At 41.6% G+C, this 15,235-nt stretch overlaps 1 protein-coding gene across 5 annotated transcripts in view; it reads right to left on the reverse strand.

Annotated features, from left to right (window-relative positions):
• Positions 1-15,235, reverse strand: part of DPH6 (diphthamine biosynthesis 6) — a 239,730-nt gene that overhangs the window by 218,550 nt on the left and 5,945 nt on the right. The gene's annotated exons all lie outside the window — the stretch shown is intronic.

The raw sequence follows: 15,235 nt of genomic DNA on the forward strand, positions 1-15,235 counted from the left end.
CATTCCAGAATCACAGAAGGGGTCCCTTGGGAGTACTAAAAAATTTTTTAAAAACTTATTTGGAAAAAGAAATAATGGACAAATTGGGGAGGGGGCACAAAAAGTTTCTGACATAACAGCAAGGGACAAGTCGGTTTAAAATGTAAAAATGTATTTAAAATATTTCTTTTTTTAAAAAAAGAAATTGGGTTTTTTTCAGGCGGCCCCCACAAAAAGAATCATCGGGGGGGGGTGTATGTGGTCCATGATCCAACTAGCCCTGTCTTATGTACTGCATAACTTCATAACTGTGGGAGAGCTGGCTAGTGACAGGCTCTATCAAACCTGAACTTTTTATTTCTTTAAAGCTAAAGTTCCGACAGATATTACAAGAATGTGTGCGCTGTTCAAACATTCCACCGACCAATTACTGATATAAGAGCAAATCTGAAAGAATTCAGAGAATGGCCTTTTGCTTTTCATCATTACTTTTCAGAAGGTAAAGCAGCCGCCGAAAATCAAATCATTTATATGAAGAAATAAGATTCTGACTAGGCTAAGGATACATCTAGCATCTTGCCTTTTCTGGCCATAAATGTTGTTTAAAAGCTCCCAGCCCCGTGATACTGCAAACGGGCAGCCTACAGAGGGCAGTGTTGTATCAGCTTTGGAGCCTTCCTTGGGCTACAGTGGCATGAAAAAGGGAACTGTCAAATATATCCAATCCACAGTGTAGGGGAGGGGATGCAAATGTACTAAACCTAATATATTTGTAAGCCAAAAACACTGAAGCAAGGTTTCTGAAAGACAACTGGACTTGAGGTGGGGGGGGGTTGGAGGAGAAGAAGAAACTTCACATAACAGACTGTCAGACTGAAAAAGCTACCGCAGTACGTACATATGGCATTTTCCTTTGCAGTTTGCCCAGTGAGAAAAGGTAACTAATCATAGCACTTCCTTATTCTTTGCAACAACAAAAAGAAGCACCAGGTTACTGCAACCTGAGTTACTATCAGTATGAAGAACCAGCATGAGCAGTTACGCATTTCTATCATTAGGAATAAGTACATTATAACTATATATTGGGTGTGTTTTTTAAGGCCAATTCTATTTTTCAACCATAAAGAAAAGTGCAGGTTGGGCACTTCTACTAAGGAATGTAAAAATATAAAGCTCACATTTAAAAACAGTGCTAAAGACATCAATGAAAATATACAATATTTTACAAAACATCACACCCAACATTTACTTCATTTTCAACCTGCCCTTCATCAAACAAGTGATTCCTGCGTGGGTCACATCAAATATAAAGCAAGCTAACAATGCAATAATTGCAACAAAAACATTAAAACAATTCCGATAAAAACATTACATGATGACGTGATGGGTAATCATTTTCTTAATTTAATAATTATTATTATCTATTTTGCTGATCAATGTAGTGCAGAGATTTCATTTTTTGAAATAGTCATGTTTGAAAGATGCCAATGTAAAATCATTTTTTCTTTGACATGTGGACGAAATAGCAGCAGCTTTAGTGTACTTATTAGGAAACAGGATGCCAGTTCTAAACCCATAGAAAGCCACTACCCCTCACCTGGAATTCAGTACATCATCACAAACACTTACATCCCATTTATTTCAATGGGACTGAAGCATGTATTCCTGTGCTTTGCAATGCAGCAGTGTGAGATGACTAAATAACACACACACACACACACACACACACACTTTTTCATTCAAAGATATTGTAGCTGATTATTAATGCCATCGTACAGAATATGCAACTCTGTTGACTATGCAGAGTTCAATCCCAAAAAGAAATGTATCATTTTTGTTTGAAACAAAAAGCAGATTTCAAAGTTGTTTTTATACAGACACATTTTCACATACACACACACACCATCATCATGATCATCATCTATAAACACTGCTCATCTGCCTTATTTAAAATTGCTTGCTAAAATTCTTATCTTACTGAAGTTGCATAGGTCCAGGCATGCATGTGTCACAAAAAGCCGAATTCTGGCTATACCCAACAAAGAAACGCTTTGATAACTTTTGCAAAATAGATCTGAACTATTTAATTGATTTTCCTATTAATTGTACATGTGGCAAAAAAGAGGGTAAGATAATTCCCAATTTCCGAAGTCGTTTCCAAAGGGTATTTAACGAAATCTGTTATTGCCCATGTAGCAAGGCAACATTACAAAACTGACTAATTTACTAAGGTCCTGATTGTGAACAAAGCTGCTGCTAGACTGAAATGCAGCACTGTTTATTCATATACAAGCATTTCACTTAAGGGATAATGGCAGTGCTCCTAAAGGAATATAAAAGCAAAGTGATTAGCAATCATTACTGTTAATTAGTGTTCACTTTGCATTTAGAAGGATGAGCCTCCTCTTTATGAATAAATGGAAAGTTTCTTTCTGAAGCCTTGCCAGACCTGCACTAGGTAAGCCTTGGACTGATAAGCAGACTTTAAAAGAAACAGTGGGGCGGGTGAGGAGGGGGGTGGAGAGAGAGAGAGATCTAGAGACAGATCAGCATCCAATTAATAAAGCCCAATTCTTAAACAGGAAAAGGTTTGAAAGGAATGAGTACAACTGGAAACTCATACTTCACATTGTGCAATCTCCCTGATAAAAGGAGGAAATGTGTGTTTATCAATGCGCTGTGAGCGCACAGTTCATTTGGCGTCCTGTAAACAATGCCTGGTTGCCCGTTTCCGAATACATGTGAGAATCTCGCAGATCCAGAGCACCAAATTCAGCAGCCAAGGTCACACTAGCAGTGCCCTGGAAATGGGAAATTGGGGGGGGGGGACCCTGCAATCAGAGGTTTAAGTCTGACCGTATATAAAAGACCCCCAGGCTTTCTTGACATCTTTCACCACTAGCATTGCTGTCTCTGCTTATTCAATATTAACAGAGCAGGGCTGGGGGGAATGAAAAGGCACCCAAACAGGGACAGATTCACTAAAAATGCTATTTACATAGTGCTGCATATTTCTCATGGTAAGAAACCACCTATGGGGGTTCAAAAATGCAGCAGACCCTATTGCCCACTGTCCCGCCCTAGAAATCACCCACTGGAATTTTATGTTAAAACATAGGGAATTACCGGCACTAAGGAGCTCTAGGACTATCTTAGGGGAAAGTCGTCTTCTAGAAGCGCTGTTCCCAGCACAATCCTCACCGTGTTCATCTGCAAGTATCTTGCATGGCTTTCAATGCAACCTACTTTCTAAGTCGGTATACTTGCGAGACTTAATCATGTTTTGGAAACTGTTTGATGATAAACCCTTTTAACTTGGGAAAGCATTCCATCAGCAAAGGTCAGCTCTTCTAAACCCTCCCCAGAAGCCACCTTTTCTGCATGGCCTTTGGCTTATCCGGGTAGGCAAACTAAGGCCCGGGGGCCGGATCTGGCCCAATTGCCTTCAAAATCCGGCCCGCGGACGGTCCGGGAATCAGCGTGTTTTGACATGAGTAGAATGTGTCCTTTTATTTAAAATGCATCTGGGGATTATTTGTGGTGCCTGCCTGGTGTTTTGACATGAGTAGAATGTGTCCTTTTATTTAAAATGCATCTCTGGGTTATTTGTGGGGCATAGGAATTTGTTTATATATTTTTTCAAAATACAGTCCGGCCCCCCACAAGGTCTGAGGGACAGTGGACCGGCCCCCTGCTGAAAACGTTTGCTGACCCCTACCTTAGCATCACCCCCAGAAGCAACCAGCTTTTAAGCACACGCAATTGCACTGGCTTCATTTGTCCCTTCCCTCCTTCTGTTGCTTCCTCCTTTTCTGGTTGCAAGATCCTTGGGGACAAACAGAGCTGTCTATTTTTGCCTATGCAATGTATAGTTTTTAAGCACAGTGTTGCCAGCTGTGAACCTTCAAGGTGAAAAGCAGAAACAAAGAGCATTACGCCACCTGAACAGTTTTAACACTCAGGGCGGCAAGACATCGAAGTTGCCGAGGATCCTAGAGCCTGTCGTGCTATCAGTAAATATACTTGATTTTCTCCAAGATGACTCCGCTTTCTAAACTCTGATAACAAAAAGTTGAACCGGCAAAAGTGTATACACGGTGCTGTCAATTAGGATTGAGCCACTTGCATTTAAAAGGTCAGGTTTCTCTGCAAAAGCAAACGAAACAAAAATCATGGGTGCAGTATTTAGAAAAAGAGAGAGAGAAGGTTATGTGTATTCATAACACAAATCAGTTTTGGTCTATAAATTACAGCAAGGTCTGGCTTACAAATTATCGGGCTGGTTGTTATTTTTAACCATATAATGGGCTGTATCCAACATCGCATGAATGGAAAACATGATAGAGCAATTGGTCTTCCCATCGCTCTTCTCCCCCTGCAATCATCAGCGCCCACCACCTCCCTGAATATCAGGGTGGGACCCTACCTAAGATTGTGGGAGAGTCATCTCCAAATCGACTATAGAAAAATCAGCAAAACACTTACCATGGGGTAATAGCTGCTACAGAGAACAATTAAAAAAGGCCTTTACAGAATGCCCTTACCATGTACCCCAATCTTGAATGTGGAGACACAGTAAATGATTTACTACAACTCCAGCGAAGCCAAAGCTTCTTTAAAAAAAAAAAAGGCCCAAAACTTTCATTAATCCTAATCCATATGTAAACCATACTAGATTTTTACTTATTTTTTAGCCCTTGGTATGCATGCGCCTACATCAAATTCAGCAACAAGGATAGGATGCAGAACTTTTCCCTTTCCCCCTACATCGGGTTTCACATTTTCCTGTAAAATGTGCATTCCTTTGTAACATATGGATGAAATCATGACCAACTGGGAAGATGTCCTAGTATGAATATTTCCCCCTTAATGCTTTTTATATGAACAGTCATATGATCATCCGATATTCATGAAAGGAAAAAAAAACGCTTTTTATATGAACAGTCATATGATCATCCGATATTCATGAAAGGAAAAAAAAGGAGACAATAATTCCCAAATGGCTGAAAAGTTTTTATAAAAATAAGTACATCCCACTTTTCTACTCAAAAGTGGCTAACAATGAATTCATAAAAAACAATTTATTCATTCAAAACAATTTATTCATTCCAGGTATTTGTACACATCTTGCTATTCAGAATTTCTAAGCAGTGTGCATAAAAAAATTAAATATGCTGAGAGTAATAAAAATTTAAATTCCTCAGAGAGAGAGAGAGAGAGAGAGAGAGAGAGAGAGAGAGAGAGAGAGAGAAACCAGCTTAAAATGCCTACTGAAATAGGGAAGGCTTTGTCAAGCACCTGAATTTTGGCATTCCAGAAGATTGGTTCAGGCATGCATCTGAACCATGGGGGACCACAAACATAGACTCTCCCAAATATCTAAGTTATTAGGGATAGATACTAATTACAAGTAAAATGTAACACAGGAAAAGACACGTTCAGCTTTCCAAATGTTCCTCCCATGAGCCGGAGAGCTTTAGACCCCAAAGTCCAGCTTTTCATCCATCTCTGCAACACCAGCAGTTTTAGCAAAGTCCTGACTAGCATTTAAGGCCCTCTTAGCAATGCCTCAAAAAGAGTATTCTCTTTTCCCTTTAAGGTATTAGCCCTGCAGTGTCTCCACACATGGCACTCTCACTGAACTCAAAAGAATGCTGCAAGTATGGAAAAAGTTAGAAGTTAAAAAAAAAAAACCTATAAAGGGATTCAAATAAATCTTTCAAAAATTTAAAACTCATTATTCAGTATTACCGTGGTAGACGTCTATTAGAGTAATGACAGCTGAAAGGAGAAAGTGTTCTATTGGCAACACCAGGTGTATTTTTTCCATACCTATATGACAAGTCGTGAGTTGTATAAACGGTTTTATAGGTTGAGAAAACACATTAAAAGTTTAATACCTAATGCACGTGTTGGTTATGTCCTGGTTTCTCTGACAGATAACGTATAAACAGGCAAAAAGGCAGGGGGTATTTGTGCAGAGTATTTGCAGAAGACATACACTGAATGGAACAAAATAATAAATTGCAGGGTTTTCTCCTACACACACTCATTAGAGCTGAAATAACCAAAATAACCAAAATGCTGTCGTCCAGATGTTGTTGGGACTACAGCTCTCACCAGCCCATCCAGCATTGCCAGTGATCAGTCCTGCAATATCTGTAGGGTACCATATTGGCAGAAGGGTCTATAAATATGAAATTTCGTTCTCCTCCGCCCCCTGCCAGACATGCATTTGGGAATTCCACATGTATGACTCCCTATAGTTCACAGCACAAGCTGAACTTAAATAATTATTTAGAAAGCCTGGACCTGTTTTAAGCCCTTGGGGTGAATGACAGAAGGCACTGCTTTAAAAGATTCACTATCCGGGCTGGTGCAAAATGGAAGTCCCCATTCTTGCTTAATTTAAGAAGCAGAACAAAATTATGTGACCGTGTCATTATTCATCAGTCAGATAAGAAGAAAAACACTCTTCAGGTGTTCCATTTAGGGGGAAATAAACACTTAGTGCCACCACCTTCCAACTTGTGGAAGGACACTGTTTGCCATGGGTGGGGGGGGGGCGTTTTGCATTTGTGGAGGCAACCAGTATACAGTGGTACCTCGGACTGAGTACTTAATTCATTCCGGAGGTCTGTTCTTAACCTGAAACTGTTCTTAACCTGAAGCACACTTTAGCTAATGGGGCCTCCTGCTGCCGCTGCACCACTGAAGCACGATTTCTGTTCTCATCCAGAAGCAAAGTTCTTAACCTGAAGCACTATTTCTGGGCTAGCGGAGTCTGTAACCTGAAGCGTATGTAACCTGAAGCGTATGTAACCTGAGGTACCACTGTATTTTAGAACTCTGGGTGGGAAAGTGACGGAAAAGGAAACAGAGGCAGGTGACATAGAGCTAACACACTTGTTCCCTCTATTCTCCATCACTTGTATGGGATGCCTGAAGAGAACCAGCAATACCAACAGATCATAATGGGTATCTTGGTAACGCTAACAATTAACCTTATCTTACATAGCAGCACCCAGAAGCAAATTGCTTACCTATTAATACAGTACTGACAATTATAATGATGCATATTTGCAAGAGGGGAAGAAAAACATTGAAAACACAGAAATCACAAAAATGCATATTCTTTTAAACTCACATAAGCTTTTGCCACAGACAGAAGCTGATAGGAGTTGGAGTCCAAGAACGTCCAAAAGGCCATCCCTGCCCTATACTATGTCCAGGACCAATATTTACGCACACCATGGTGATGCCAATATGTGTGCGTTTGTGTGTAAAATTTGTATACCACATATCACAATGCAAAACGAGAACAAGGCAGTCCTTGTGGTATTGTGGTCTTGGGCTGTTTAAGGCTTTGTAAGTCAAAACCAGCATTTTGAATTAGGCCTACAAACTACGGTAATTGGCAGTCAGTGGACCTTTTCAATCATGGTGCCCTCCCCAGAGAATCTACTGGCTGTCAAATGTTCTTGCCTGTATCTATTCAGGAAAGGGCAAAGACATTTAAAAGATTTCCCCTGCATGTTTTATAACAGGTTTCAGTGGTGTTTGGGTGGATTTACTGGTTTTTACTGGTTGCCTTTTTAGAGCTTCTACTCTTAACTGTTGATTTACCCCAAGGACTGCCAACATGATGCTCTCCAGATATTGCTGGACTCCCAGCTCCCATCGGCCCCAGCCAGCATGGCAAATGGTCAGAGATGATGGGCGCTATAATCCAACATATGGAGGGCACTACAATGACTGCCCCAATTCGGACTGTATGCTAACCTGGCAGTTTTACTGGAAGGCATTTTAAATAAATAGCAGTACTTTGGGAGAATATTTTCCAGTACACAAAATATTCAAATTGTAAGATGTCTTATTCAGAAGCACACCCATTAAAACATATTCTCTTCACTAGCTCCAATTACTATGTACAGTTCAGTAAGTGCTGTACAACTCAAAAAAGAACTAGTCTGCATTATATCAAAGCATTATTTCATGGAAATAAACCATTTTTTCTAATATTATAGATGTTTGGCTACTGGAAAAAGCATTAGCCCGATGTATCAATTACAGTTTCAAACCCTGAGCAACTCCGTAACAGGAGACTATAGTTTAAGCTAACCAGAACCAGTACACTTTCATTCCTTGCCAGCTAAGCCATGGTTTAGCCAGCCATAAGGATGATGTCCGAAAGAGCCCTACTTCAGTAACTGATTTTGTTTTCAAAGGGATGTCAAAATAATGCTACTTCTAAAAACTTTACATCCCTCTTTTCTTTTAATAATTCTTTAAAAATTATTACTATTTCAACAAAATAAACAGAATATAGATGTACAATCACCAAAATTAAAGAGGGATTGTCTCTCAGGGAGGTTAAACAACATTCAGTGTGTCCTTGTGTATGCCTTCAAAAGATTTAATTTGATTCCAGTATATTACATTGCCCTTTTGTGATAAAGACTCAAAAATGTATTACAGCTAACAAAAATACCCATGCCCCAAACCAGAAATGGGAGATTAACACATAGGTATCTTCTGAGGTACACTGGGGTGCATATATCCTCATCCCCTGACGCCAATTAGCGCATGCAAATAGTTATCCACAGCAAGAACTGGATCAGGGGCTTCATCCTTTCCCCATGTGAATAAAAAACCTAACATGAATAACTCCTACATTCTTTTTTTCCTATAAATTACCCAATTATTTATTGACATATGCAAGATTTCAAGTACAATTTTAGAACTGTTTTAAATGAATTCAGCTGTAAAAGCACAGTTATGGAATGTCTATCATTAATGCAATTGATTCCATATATTTATATCTTGAAATTTTCTTGAAGTGAAATTAATATCTGTTCAGAGCAAAAAAAAACCAGCAACCTCACTTATTTAGTCCAAGACAACTTGATAACATCTCTTTCAACCATAGTTATAAATATCTTGCACAAACTTCCAAAGCAGAAGTTGTCAAGATATAACATTAGCATTAATTTATGTCATAACTGACTGTTATTCTCAAGATAATAGCAAAGTATTCAGTCCATGCTGTCTGGAGAAAAATGAAAAAGAAACTTTGTCCTGTCACTAATCATTTAATTAAATCTATCAATAACACGTTCTCTTTTACACTTCTTACAACTTGATCCTAAGATGTGCTGTGCATTGAGGAAGTTAAAATGAGTATACCAAGAACTATGGTTGCTGTGTATTTCCACAATTGTGGTGCTACACTAGCACTGCAGAGAGACAGGTGCCTCAACACAAACAAGCAGAGTAAACAAAAAAAAGAGAGATATAAAAGTTTTCCACCAGTAGAAGCAGAATCTTGCCAACGAGAGCCAAACTGGTCAGGCAATGAAATATTAGCTGTGCTTCCGCGCAGCTCTAATCCTTGAGCACTACGTACAGAGGCATCCACAAGGGCAAGAGATGTGTTAGACTCATGTGCTTCCTCATCCCATTCCTGTTTTAACCTTCTCATTCAAAAACACTTGACTCAGCCTTAAATACAAAGCAGAGAACCTTACCTTTGCTAAGGTTCTCTGCAACTTCCATCATAGAGCTTCAGTTTGCTGATGACAACATAGTGTGTGCACACTCAGAGGATGACCTCAAAACCATCCTAAATATCTTTGCAGAAGCTTATGAAAAGCCTGGCCTATTGCTCAGCATCCAAAAAACCAAAGTGCTGCACCAACAAGCACAAAACAACCCCTCTGCAGTGCCACAAATCCAACTCAATGGTGTAACATTGGAAAGTGTCAATCACTTCTCCTACCTGGGCTGTTATCTTTCCACAAGTAGCTGACATTGATGCCAGAATCCAGCATCGCCTGAGCTCTGCAAGTGCAGCTTTTTCCCAACTGAAGTGCGGGACCGGGACATTTGCAGGGAAACCAAAATGCTTGTCTACAAAGCCATTGCACTATCAACATTACTGTACGCATGTAAAACAGGGACCACTTATAAACACCATCTCCAACTCCTTGAAAGATTCCATCAACCATGTCTCCAAAAATTTGTACGCATCACTTGGGAAGACAGGCGAACTAATGCCAGTGTACTAGAAGAAGCAGAGATCAGCAGTGTCGAAGCAATGATTCTTCAACATCAACTTCGTTGGACTGGTCATGTTGTTCAGATGACTGATTATCTTCCAAAGCAACTACTCTATTCTGAACTTTAAAATGGTAAGCGTAATGCTGGTGGTCAACAAAGGAGGCTTAAAGACTCAAGAGGCAAATCTTAAAAATTGTAGTATACAGACAACTGGGAAACACTGGCCTGCAAGCGCTCCAATTGGAGAACAGCCTTTACCAAAGGTGTAATGGATGTTGACGATGCTCAAACTCAGGACAAAAGGAAAAGTGTGCTAAGAGGAAGGCACGCTTGGCAAACCCTCACCATGATCAACTCCTGCCCAGAAACTTATGTCCCCACTGTGGAAGGATGTGTGGATCCAGAATTGACTTACGGACTCACTGTTAAGACCATGTTCATGAAGACAATCTTACTCAGCTAAGAGTGATCACCAAAGAAGAAGACAAAGCAGAGAGCCTGGCTTAAATCAAACAATGGCTAAACATGCCAGGTTTGAGTCTGACTGGTTTATCAATCAACGTCTGTTTTTAAACCAGGATTCCTGATTTGTACACCAACACTAAGTGGAAAGTTAGACTAGCCAGAAGACTCTTTCTGGCCACAAGGGAGAAGAAAAAGGAGGTAGAGATGCACTATGGCAGACGCTCAAGTCCTAACTCTTAAAAATAACACTGATGGACCTTGTCATGTTAAGTCGATGTCAGGGGTTCTCATACTGAAGTCTATGAGCTTCAGTCAGGTGCTTCATTGTGTATCTGTGGATTTGTGGTTGAAGATCAGAGACGGTACATGCATCACATTAAATAACCATACTGAATTTTAACCGTATTTCTATTGCAGCTTATATTGTATTATAATTTGAATACTATGGCATTAAAATTCTAAATTAGTATAATCGTGTCTTGTGGGGGGGGGCTATGTGTCATGGTGTGATTGGACACAGAGGAACGGTGGGAGGAACCAGCTGGGAAACCCCCAAGGGAAGAAGGTCCCCCCAAGGGAGGAGGTTAAGGGGTGATATGATAGCCATGTTCAAATATATAAAAGGATGTCACATAGAGGAGGGAGAAAGGTTGTTTTCTGCTGCTCCAGAGAAGCGGACACGGAGCAATGGACCCAAACTACAAGAAAGAAGATTCCACCTAAACATTAGGAAGAACTTCCTGACAGTAAGAGCTGTTCGACAGTGGAATTTGCTGCCAAGGAGTGTGGTGGAGTCTCCTTCTTTGGAGGTCTTTAAGCAGAGGCTTGACAACCATATGTCAGGAGTGCTCTGATGGTGTTTCCTGCTTGGCAGGGGGTTGGACTCGATGGCCCTTTTGGTCTCTTCCAACTCTATGATTCTATGATTCTAGGTCAGAGCCAGGGAATTGGTGGTGGGACGATGATGAGTGGTCAGAGGGAGAAGACTGAGAGGAGGTGTTGGAAGCTAGAGAGGTAACAGGGCTTAGGGAGGGGGGAGTCTGTGGCTGAGAGAAGAACCAGAGGCAGAAGTTGAAGGAGAGGAGGAAGGCCAAGAGGCAGAAATGAGTTTGGCTGGTGAAAAGGCACAGGTGTCTCCCCCTCCCTCCTGCTGCGACAATTTCCCCTCCCACCTGGTCTCCCAGAACCAGGAAAGGTATGAGCAGGGCAAAGGGGAAGTTATCTTCAGGAAGGTGAGGCTCAGATTGCTTGGGGAAAACCCTAGAGAGGCAGGGACTAAGGCAGCTGTGGGGAGGTAGGGACCTTTGGTTTCAGCAACTGCTTCATTGGGGCAAGACCTGCCAGAGATGAATTGCTTTGCTTATTAGGCCTGACATTCCTGTGCTGATCCTGTTTTTGCTACCCCAACTTGCTCAGTGTGATTTTACCACTGGTTCACTCCTGTCATTGCATTCTGGCATGTACAGCCAAAATCACATACAGTGGATGCTCGGGTTGCGAACATGATCCGTGCAGGAAGCACGTCCACAAACCACAGCGTTCACAACCCACAGTGCAGCGTGTGTGCACACATGGGTCACTATTCGGTGCTTCTGCACATGCACAAAGCGTGATTTAGTGCTTCTGCACATGTGCAAGCGCCGAAACCTGGAAGTAACCAGTTCCAGTACTTCCGGGTTTGGTGAAGTGCGCAACCCAAAATCGCGCAACCTGAAGCGTCTGTAACCCGAGGTATGACTGTATAGTCAAAACAACCCCCTGGAACTGCTCCTGCACTATCAATCTTACCTTCTGAGATCTCATGAAGGCCTCCAGAGACCATGAGAGAGTCTCCTGTAGCCCAGCCTGCCACAGAAAGAGCTTTTAAGCTGTCTGCCTTGTATGGCTTTAATCTGTGTGATATCAGCTACCAGGCCACCTGGCACATAGCACTGTGATTGAATGTGTCAAATGCACACAAGTTGCGATCCTACCATACAATAAAATACAAAATATAAGAAATGAAAGAAGCAATAAAAAGACAATTAAAAATTGCATCTAGCACTGCACAGTAGAACTGCTACAATGGGCAGAAATTTTTGTTAGGTGGTCCTCCACGATTCTCAGCAATTTTCAAGTGGTCCATGGAGTTAAAATGTTTGGGAACCACTAGTCTATTGTATTACTGCAAAGATTTCTGAGTTACTGGTCACACAGAGCTTGATCCTCCTGGAGAAGAGTTTGAAATTTATGTCCTACTCTAAGGAGAGTAATTTTTAAAACTTGCTTATTCAATGAACCCTTTCCCCACTGATATTCTGCCATGAAACTTCTGTTGATTCAGATGGAACATTGTACAGGCCTACTAGACCTCACCTTTGCTCCCAAGCGACCTGAAAGTTCACCCAAGGATACATACAACCCTGTCCTACACATGCACATTGCAGAGGAAGACTGGTACTGATGGCCAAGCAGTCTTCTTACTGATCTCCTTACTGAAGAACCCCAATAAAGTCCAGGGCTACCAAAAGCAGTTTGAAAGCCACTTCCTCAGAACCACTGCAAGCTTCTCCCTTTCACACTAAGAAGCAATTCAAATTTCTTTTTCAGGCCCCTATTGGAACCAATTATTTTACAGTTCAACTAGGATCTGTGGAATCCAACCTAGGGCTAAGGGAACATTCCATCAGTGCAAGGATTCCAGCCTGCACTACAGAATGTTTTCCCCCTCTATTCCCCACACTTCCCCTTAGAAAGTCTGTTCTTCTAGGGATTCCCCCAACCCTCTGGAGAAGATTCAGGGAAGACACAGGGCATGCATAGGAGGGAGAGGAAAGTCCCATTGTGCAAGCAGAAATCCTTATAATACACTGTATTTCCTTGAACCTGTGGGCACACTAAAAATATTCTGCTGAGACCCATCACTGATTTTTCTTAGCTGAGTGGAGCTCAAACAAGCTATTGTCCTGCAAAGGAAATCCAAGTTTAGAAACACAAGGATTGCTATTATTCTGACCAATAGAAGATTTTCTACAAAGTAGTAGAATTTATCTTACAGAGCAACAACAAGCAGCATCCTGTTTGGAATTCATCCTCTGCTGTACCACCACCAGTGCAGTAATGACTGTGGCCTCAAAAGTCTCAGGAGGCAGAACTTTACACCACTAATAATAATAATAATAATAATAATAATAATAATAATAATAATAAATTTTATTTATATCCCGCCCTCCCCAGCTGAAGCCGGGCTCAGGGCGGCTAACAACAATAAAATAATGCAACATTCTAAAAACATTTCATTATAAAAATTAATTAAAATCAAATTGATGGCAACCATTAAGCAAAAATTCTGTGCAGATTGCCAAAGGAGGGAGTCAGGCTGCGCCCTGACCAAAGGCCTGGTGGAACAGCTCTGTCTTGCAGGCCCTGCGGAAAGATGTCAAGTCCCGCAGGGCCCTAGTCTCTTGTGACAGAGCGTTCCACCAGATTGGAGCCGCAGCCGAGAAAGCCCTGGCTCTAGTTGAGGCCAGCCTAACCTCTCTGTGGCCTGGGACCTTCAGGATGTTTTTATTTGAAGACCGTAAGTTCCTCTGTGGGACATATCACATATTATTGTTTCTACCTGCCCATCTGGCTGGGCTTCCCCAACCACTCTGGGAGGCTTCCAACAAAAGATTAAAAATACATTAAAACATCAGTCATTAAAAACTTCCCTAAACAGGGCTGCCTTCAGATCCAGCACCACAGAAAAATCACAACATAGCACTACAAACATAACACAACAGGACCTTCTAAAATAAACCCCTTTTATCCAGATCACAGTGTAATTATCTTAACTCAAATCACAGTAGAGCTAAAAACAAAACTATAATTTTATTTTTGTTTCACATGTCAGCATAGCTTCCCCATGCAGAGATTGGAAGGTGCCAAGTTATCTGCTCAGAGACATGCTCTCTCCATTAGGTTAGTAGGAAACCCCATTTTTCTAGGAGCTTTGCTGGTTAGTTGAAAAAAGCCAGTTTTATAAAAACTTGCCGAGTTTTATAAAGACTGACAGGAGGCTAACTTGCCCCAACCAACCATAGTAACTTAAGGCTAACCACCGTTTGGGCATTAAAACAAAGGTGTGGGAACCTGTGGCTTTCCAGATGTTGTGTGACTACAGTTCCCATTGTCCATTGCCACTGGCCATAATGGTTGGGGATGGTAGGAGCTGGGTTACGTGTTCCTCATCCCTGCATTAGCATTTCATTTCAGCTAGTAGAGTCTAGAATGGAAGCAACAGCTTCCTAGTTCCTTTTCATGGCACCGGAGTAGGGAGTGCATGGGCCCAAAGTTTGATGTTGCTCACTCCTGTAACAATAGACCATGGCTATCGTAACATTCGAGGGACGCAGGTGGCTCTGTGGATTAAACCACAGAGCCTAGGACTTGCCGATCAGAAGGTCGGTGGTTCGAATCCCCATGACGGGGTGAGCACCCGTTGTTTGGTCCCTGCTCCTGCCAACCTAGCAGTTTGAAAGCACGTCAAAGTACAAGTAGATATATAGGTACCGCTCCGGCGGGAAGGTAAATGGCGTTTCCGTGCGCTGCTCTGGTTCGCCAAAAGCGGCTTAGTCATGCTGGCCAAATGACCCAGAAGCTGTACGCCGGCTCCCTCGGCCAATAAAGCGAGATGAGCGCCGCAACCCCAGAGTCGGTCACGACTGGACCTAATGGTCAAAGGACCCTTTACCTTTACCTTATCGTAACA

This window comes from Podarcis bocagei (genome assembly GCF_964188305.1).
Source record: "Podarcis bocagei genome assembly, chromosome: 1".
Taxonomy (NCBI): Eukaryota; Metazoa; Chordata; class Lepidosauria; order Squamata; family Lacertidae; genus Podarcis; species Podarcis bocagei.